This window comes from Theropithecus gelada, chromosome 3, assembly GCF_003255815.1.
Source record: "Theropithecus gelada isolate Dixy chromosome 3, Tgel_1.0, whole genome shotgun sequence".
Taxonomy (NCBI): domain Eukaryota; kingdom Metazoa; phylum Chordata; class Mammalia; order Primates; family Cercopithecidae; genus Theropithecus; species Theropithecus gelada.
In genome coordinates this window covers 7,877,027-7,885,517 of record NC_037670.1, presented here as the reverse complement: position 1 = coordinate 7,885,517, position 8,491 = coordinate 7,877,027, and positions in this window count along the sequence as shown.

The window sequence follows — 8,491 nt, the reverse complement described above, 5'->3', positions numbered from 1 at the left end:
CTTCCTTCCTTCCTTCCTTCCTTCCTTCCTTCCTTCCTTCCTTCTCTTTCTTTCTCTCTCTTTCTTTCTTTTTCTCCTTCCTTCCTTCCTTCCTTCCTTCCTTCCTTCCTTCCTTCCTTCCTTCCTTCCTTCCATCCATCCTTCCTTCCTTTCCCTTCCCCTCCCCTCCCCTCCCCTCCCCCCCCCTCCCCTTCCCTTCCTTTCAAGACAGAGTCTCCCTCTGTTACCCAGGCTGGAGTGCAGTGCTGCGATCTCGGCTCACTGCAGCCTTCATCTCCTGGGTTCAAGCAATTCTCCTGTCTCAGCCTCCCAAGTAGCTGGGATTACAGGTGACTGCCATCATGACCAGTTAATTTTTGTATTTTTAGTAGAGATGGGGTTCCATCATATTGACCAGGCTGGTCTCAAACTCTTTACCTCAAGTGATCCACCTGCCTTGGCCTCCCAAAGTGCTGGGATTACAGGTGTGAGCCACTGCACCTGGCCCATTTTGCTTTCTATATGTACATATTTTCCCCCTTAACCATTTGAGAGTTATAGATGTCATGCTTATCACTCCTACATGCTTGAGTGTGTATATCATATGAATAAGGACTGGCTGGGTGTAGTGGCTCATGCCTGTAATCCCAGCACTTTGGGAGGCTGAGGCGGGCAGATCACAAGGTCAAGAGATCGAGACCATCCTGGCCAACATGGTAAAAACCCATCTCTTCTAAAAATACAAAAATTAGCTGGGCATGGCGGCGCACGCCTGTAGTCCCAGCTACTCAGGAGGCTGAGGCAGGAGAATAGCGTGAACCTGGGAGGCAGAGGTTGCAGTGAGCCGAGATCATGCCACTGCATTCCAGCCTGGTGACAGAGTGAGACTCCATCTCCCAAACCTCCCCCCAAGAAAAAGAATAAGGACATTATTTTATAAGACCAAAGTGCACTTACCCAATTCAGAAAATTCGGTTTATATAATTCTAGTATCTAATAAAGAGAACATATACACATTTTGACAATTGTCCCCAGTACTGCCCTTTCTGAATAGTCCTTTCCCCCTACTTGATCTAGACTCCCCTCTAAGATCACGAGTGGCATTTAGCTATCTTGACTGTCTCCTTTCCTTTCTTCTGAAATAGTCACTCAGTCTTCCTTTTGTCTTTCTTCATCTTGATATTTTTAAGAAGCACAAGCCAGTTGTTTTGCAGAATATCCTTCAATTTGGATTTGTCTGATGTTTTCCAAATGGGCTATGCATTTTTGGCAGGAGTAATTCCTAAGTGATGTGTCTTCTGCTCTGAGTCTTTGAAAAAAAGTGGAACCAGTTGCCAATATTAAAACCTGAGAGATTTTACATATCGTGTTGGTTTCTGGATCCTCTCATGAACAGATAGCTACAGTCTGGCCCCCTGGGCGAGGCTCCTGCAGGGAATGGCCAGTTGGAGCTGGACAGTGGGTGCCTGCGATTGCGGTGGGAGTACAACCTCTGCCTCCTAGGTTCGAGTGACACTCCTGTCGTACTGGGTGTCATCTGCTCCCTTTACTTACCCCTTGGTCATCTAGGGGAGCCCACCTGGCCGGGCAGGCCCTGAGCATACAACTCTTGCTGGATCTCCCATTTGCTGATTTATTTATTTGTTATTATTTTTTAATTTTTCAGAGGTAGGGTCTTGCTCTGTTGCCCAGGCTGGAATGCAGTGGTGCAAACACAGCTCACTGCAGCTCCAAACTTCTGGGTGCAAACTATCCTTTGCCTCAGCTTCCTAAGTAACTGGGACTACAGGCATGCACCATCATGCCTGGTTCATTAAAAAAAAATATTTTTTTTTTTATAGAGATGGGGTCTCACTACGCTGTCCAAGCTGGTTTTGAACTCTGGACCTCAAACCGTCCTCCCGTTTCAGCCTCCCAAATGTTGGGATTACAAGTATGAGCCACCGCTCCTGGCCTTCCTTCGTTTTTCAGTTGAGGCAACGATCTAGAAGACCTAGAGAGGGCCAGGAGTGAGCTGCGGTCACCCTCAGAGGCCAGACTCGTCCTCATTTTGTCAGAGCAGTTACAAGCGGTTAGGTTCACATCTTACCATGTTTTATTAACACTTGACAAGAAATGGGGCATTGGCTGTGTTTGAGCAACTGCACCCTGCTGGTGTGTAATTCAGGGAGATGGGAACGTGGGAACGTTTTCTGGCGCCGTGTCCGCCCCTGTCCTGAGCAGTCCCCGGCTGCCTTTCCTCCCTGACCTCCTTATGTTCGTGCTGTTCATATTCTGAACACTAGATGGCACTGGTTCCCTATAAATAACCCAGAGCAGCCCGGCAGCCTCAGAGGCCACCTAAGTGCAGAGGAACCTTGACATCAGCCAGCTCGGCACATTTATGCTCTTTTTAGCCTTGGAATCCTTTCTTCTGATAAGATCCTTTGCCCCCGACTTAAAAAAATTGAGGTAGAGGCCACATACTATAAAATCCACCCTTTAAACGCATACAGTGATTTGTAGGTTATTCACAAGACCGAAGCCATCACCCCCCTTTTTTTTTTTTTTTTGAGTTGGAGTCCCGCTCTGCCGCCCAGGCTGGAGTGCAGCGGCAGCGACCTCGGCTCACTGCAACCTCCGCCTCCCGGGTTCAAGTGATTCTCCTGCCTCAGCCTCCTGAGTAGCTGGGACTACAGGGGTACACCACCAGACCGGCTAATTTTTGTATTTTTAGTAGAGACGGGGTTTCGCCATGTTGGCCAGGCTAGTCTTGAACTCCTGACCTCAGGTGATCTGCCTGTCTCGGCTTCCCAAATGCTGGGATTACAGACGTGAGCCACTGCACCCGGCCCATCACCACTATCTAATTCTAGGATGTTTTCATTCTGATGAGATCTTACATGGAAGGCAGGAGCGAGGAGGATTTTTCCTGGCTTTGTCTGAGGGAAAAAAGCGATTAGGTTGCAGGCTGGGCTCAGTGGCTCACACCTGTAATCCCAGCACTTTGGGAGGCTGAGGTGGGAGAATACTTGAGGTCAGGAGTTTGAGGTCAGCCTGACCAACATGGTGAAACTCTGTCTCTAGTAAAAATACAAAAATTAGCCGACATGGTGGCACACATCTGTAATCCCAGCTACTCGGTAGGCTGAGCAGGAGAATCTCATTTTTTTTTTTTTTTTGAGATGCAGTCTCGCTCTGTTGCCCAGGCTGGAGTGCAATGGTGCAATCTCGGCTCACTGCAACCTCTGCCTCCTAGGTTCGAATGATTCTCCTGCCTCAGCCTCCCGAGTAGCTAGGACTACAGGTGCATGCCACCACACCTGGCTAATTTTTGTATTTTTGGTAGAGACGGGATTTCACCATATTGGCCAGGCTTGTCTTGAACTCCTGACCTCTTGATCCACCTGCCTCAGCCTCCCAAAGTGCTGGGATTACAGGTGTGAGCCACTGCACCAGGCCCTAACTTTTATTTTAGGTTTTGGGCACATGTGAAAGTTTGTGACATAGGTAAACTCATATTGTGGGGGTTTGTCATACAGGTTATTTCATCACCCAGCTATTAAAGCCCAGTACCCAATACTTATCTTTTCTGCTCTTCTCCCTCCCCAACCCTCCACCCTCAAGTAGATCCCAATGTCTGTTGTTTCCTTCTTTGTGTTCATAAGTTGTCATCGTTTAGCTCCCACTTATAAGTAAGAACACATGGTTCAAGCAATTCTCTTGTGTAGCTGAGATTACAGGTGTGTGCCACCACGTCTGGCTAATTTTTAGTATTTTTAATATTTTGTATTTCAGTATTCCTGTTCTTGTGCTGGTTCTTGTGCTACGGATGATGGCCTCCAACTCCATCCATGTCCCTGCAAAAGACATGATCTCGTTTTTTTGATGGCTGCATAGTATTCCATGGTGTATCTACCACATTTTCTTTATTCAATCTGTCATTGATGGGCATTTGGGTTTATTCCACGTCTTTACTATCTTTTTTTTTAAAATTATACTTTAAGTTCTAGGGTACATGTACCCAACATGCAGGTTTGTTACATAGGTATAGATGTGCCATGTTGGTTTGCTGCACCCATCGACTCGTCATTTACATTAGGTATTTCTCCTAACGCTATCCCTCCCCCAGCCCCCACCCCCCAAATAGGCCCCGGTGTGTGATGTTCCCTGCCCTGTGTCCAAGTGCTCTCATTGTTCAGTTCCCACCTACAAGTGAGAACATGCAGTGTGTGGTTCTCTGTCCTTGTGATAGTTTACTGAGAATGATGGTTTCCAGCTTCATCCATGTCCCTGCAAAGGACATGAACTCATCCTTTTTTGTGGCTGCATAGTAGTCCATGGTGTGTATGTGCCACATTTGTCTTTACTATTTTGAATAGTACTGCAATTAACATTCACATGCATGTGTCTTTTTTTTTTTTTTTCTTTTGAGACGGAGTTTTGCTCTTGTTGTCCAGTGGCAAGATCTGGGCTCACCACAATCTCCGCCTCCTGGGTTCAAGTGATTCTCCTGCCTCAGCCTCCCCAGTAGCTGGGATTACAGGCATGCACCACCACGGCCGGCTAATTTTGTATTTTTAGTAGTGACAGGGTTTCTCCCTGTTGATCAGGCTGGTCTCGAACTCCTGACCTCAGGTGATCCACCCGCCTCGGCCTCCCAAAGTGCTGGGGTTACGGGCGTAAGCCACTGCACCTGGCCATGCATGTATCTTTATGGTAGAATGATCTATATTCCTCTGGGTAGATCCCCAGTAATGGGATTGCTGGGCTGAATGGTAGTTCTGCTTTTAGACCTTTGAGGAATCGCCACACTGCTTTCCACAAGGGCTGAGCTAGTTTACACTCCCACCAACAATGTATCCACATTCCCAGAAAAATGTTCTTGTTCTTGAAAAAGGAAATCACTATATTTGTTGTGTAGTAGGTGGAATAACGTGCTTCCAAAGATGTCTTCATTCTCATCCCTAGAACTTGTGGACAGGGTAGCTTATATGGCAGAAAGCATTTTGCAGTTGTGATTATGTTAAGGATCTGGGGATGGAGATATTGTCTTGGAGTATCCATGTGAGTCTAATGTAGTCATGAAGGTTCTTATAAATGAAAGAAGGAGGCAGGAGAATGAGAGAGGGAGAGAGAGAGAGAGAGAGAGAGGGATGTGAGGATGGATGAAAGCATATGGGGACACAAAGAGAAAGAGAGAAAAGAGAAGGAGAGAGACAGGGAGAGACACACAGAGAAACAGAGAGAAGAGAAGGAGAGAAAAAGAGAGAGACAGACAGATTAGAGGAAGAGAGACAGAGAGAGAGAAAGAGAGAGACAGACAGAAATAGAGAGGGAGAGGGAAAGAAAAAAGAGACAGAGAGAATAGAGGAAGAGAGACAGAGAGAGAGAGAAAGACAGACAGAGACAGACAGAGAGAAATAGAGGAGAGGGAAAGAAGAAAAGAGACAGAGAGAATAGAGGAAGAGAGACAGAGAGAGAGAGAAAGAGAGAGACAGACAGAAATAGAGAGAGGAGAGGGAAAGAAAAAGGAGACAGAGAGAGTAGAGGAAGAGAGACACACAGAGAGAGAAAGACAGAGACAGAGAGAAATAGAGAGAGGAGAGGGAAAGAAAAAGACAGAGAGAGTAGAGGAAGAGAGACAGAGAGAGAGAGAGAAAGACAGACAGAAAGAAATAGAGAGAGGAGAGGGAAATAAAGAGAGAGAGAGAGAGACAGAGACACAGAGAGAAACAGAGAGAGAGAGAGATTGTGAAGATGTTATGCTGTAGGCTTTGAATTTAGAGGAAGGGTCCACCAGCCAAGGAATGCAGGAAGCCTCTAACAGATGTCGCAGACAAAGAAACAGATTTCCCTGCAAAGCCTCCAGAAGGAACACAGCTGTTTGAGACCAGGAGTTCAAAACCTGCCTGGGCAATCTAGTGAGACCTCTGTCTCTTCAAAAAAATGTAAAAAAAATTAACCGGGCATGGTGGTGCGTACCTGTCATCCCAGTTTCTTGGGAGGGTGAGGTGGGAGGATCGCTTGAGCCCAGGAGTTCTACGTTGCAAGTGCTCAACATCTTGATTTCAAAACTTCTGACCCCTAGAACAGTTAGAGAATAGATTTGTGCTGTTTTAAGCCACTGAGTTGGTGGCTATTTGTTACAGCAGCCATAGGAAGCTAATACCTCCTAATACTTCTCATTTCCTCATTTTCCCCCATTCCCTCATCTTATGGTCTCCCTTTCTGGTGATCTCAGGTGAAATGCAGCTTCCTCAGGGAAGCCTCCCTTCTGTTGCCTGACCCGAGATGCCCTTTTAACTCCCAGAATGGTTTCAAAGAGCAACAACACAATTGTAGAATTATTTCAACATTTGTGTCATGCCTGGTTGGCACTTATTTCCCTGGTTCCAATACCAGTTTTTTTTTTGTTTTCTTTTTTTTTTTTTTTTGAGATAGAGTCTTGCTCTGCCACCCAGGCTGAAGTGCAGTGGTGCGATCTCGACTCACTGCAATGTCTGCCTCCCGGGTTCAGGAGACTGCCCCTGCCTCAGCCACCCTAGTAGCTGGGATTACAAGCGTGCACCACCACACCTGGCTAATTTTTGTATTTTTGGTAGAGACAGGGTTTTGCCATGTTGTTCAGGCTGGTCTTGAACTCCTGGCCTCAAGTGACCTTCCCTCCTTGGCCTCCCAAAGTGCTAGGATGACAGGCGTGAGTCACCACGCCTGGCCCCAATACCACCACACCCGGCCCCAATACCAGCCTCCCAATACATGGCTGTCTTCTTCACAGGTGTGTCTCAGGCACAAAACATGAGCCTGGACCCCACAGAGGCTCAGGGAATGTGTGTACAATGAGCATGTGGAATGTTTGTAAAATGCGTGAATGTTTGTAAAATAGGAAGGTTTATAAAATGCATGAATGAATGAGTTTCTAATTGAGTTCATTCTCATGAGCCAGGCATAGCCTTGTCCTGGGAATGGTGTGTGTGTTATGAGGGGCCTGGAAAGACCCAAACACATCCTCATTCCCACACATTGTGGGGGAGAAGATGAACACAGACAGGTGAAGATTTAGATGGTGTTAACATCATTAACTCACTGTTGCAGTCGTCAAATTCACAGAGACAGACAAAAGGATGGTGGTTACCAGGTGCTGGTGGGAGGGAGAAATGGGGAGTGAGTGTTTCTTTTCTTTTTTTTTTTTTGAGACGGAGCCTCGCTCTGTTGCCTGGGCTGGAGTGCAGTGGCCGGATCTCAGCTCACTGCAAGCTCCGCCTCCTGGGTTTACACCATTCTCCTGCCTCAGCCTCCCGAGTAGCTGGGACTACAGGCGCCCGCCGCCTTGCCTGGCTAGTTTTTTTGTATTTTTTAATAGAGACGGGGTTTCACCGTATTAGCCAGGATGGTCTTGATCTCCTGACCTCGTGATCCGCCCGTCTCGGCCTCCCAAAGTGCTGGGATTACAGGCTTGAGCCACCATGCCCGGCCGGGAGTGAGTGTTTCATGGGGACAGAGTTTCAGTTTGGGAAGATGAGAAAGTTCTGGAAATGGATGGTGGTGAAGGTTGCTTGACAATGGGAATACGTATTTAAGACCACTAAACTCTGTCCTTAGAAATGGTGAAAATGACATACTTTATGTTATATATATATTCAGCCACAACTGAAAAAATCTCTTGCATCTAAAAATATGCCTCTAACAACTCACCATTCACATGAATGCATTAAAGACCTTCATTCACTGAAAAAAAAAATTAATTCAGTTTCAGACGATGCTGGGAGAAGTTAAAAATGTTTCAGTCCAGCCAAAGATTAAGAACTAAGTATGTAGCCGGGCGCGGTGGTTCATGCCTGTAATCCCAGCACTTTGAGAGGCTGAGGTGGGCAGATCACCTGAGGTCAGGAGATCAAGACCAGCCTGGGCAACATGGCAAAACCCTGTCTCTACTAAAAACACAAAAATTAGCCAGATGTAGTGGCACATGCCTGCAATTTCAGCTGCTTGGGAGGCTGAGGCAAGAGAATCACTTGAACCTGGGAGGCAGAGGTTGCGGTGAGCCGAGATCACACCACTGCACTCTAGTCTGGGTGACAGAGTAAGACTCTGTCCCAGAAAACAAAAACAAACAAATAAATAACCAAGTATGTGACAAGGCATAGAGGTTCATGCCTATAATCCCAGCACTTTGGGAGGCCAACTTGGGAGGAACAATTGAGGCCAGGAGTTTGAGACCAGCCTGGGCAGCACTGTGAGACTCCTGTCTCTACAAAAAGTGAAAAATAATTAGCTAGGCATGGTGGTATGCACCTGCAGTCCCAGCTCAGGAGGCTGAGGTGGGAGGATTGGTTGAACCCAGTAACTGGAGGCTGCAGTGAGCTATAATTGTGCCAATGTACTGTCTGACTTGGGCAACAGGGCAAGACCCTGTGGCAAAAAAAAAAGAAAAAAAAAAGAAAAAAAAAGAGGTCAGGCACAGTGGCTCACATCTGTAATCCCAGCACTTCGGGTGGCCAAGGCAGATGGATCACCTGAGGTCAGGAGT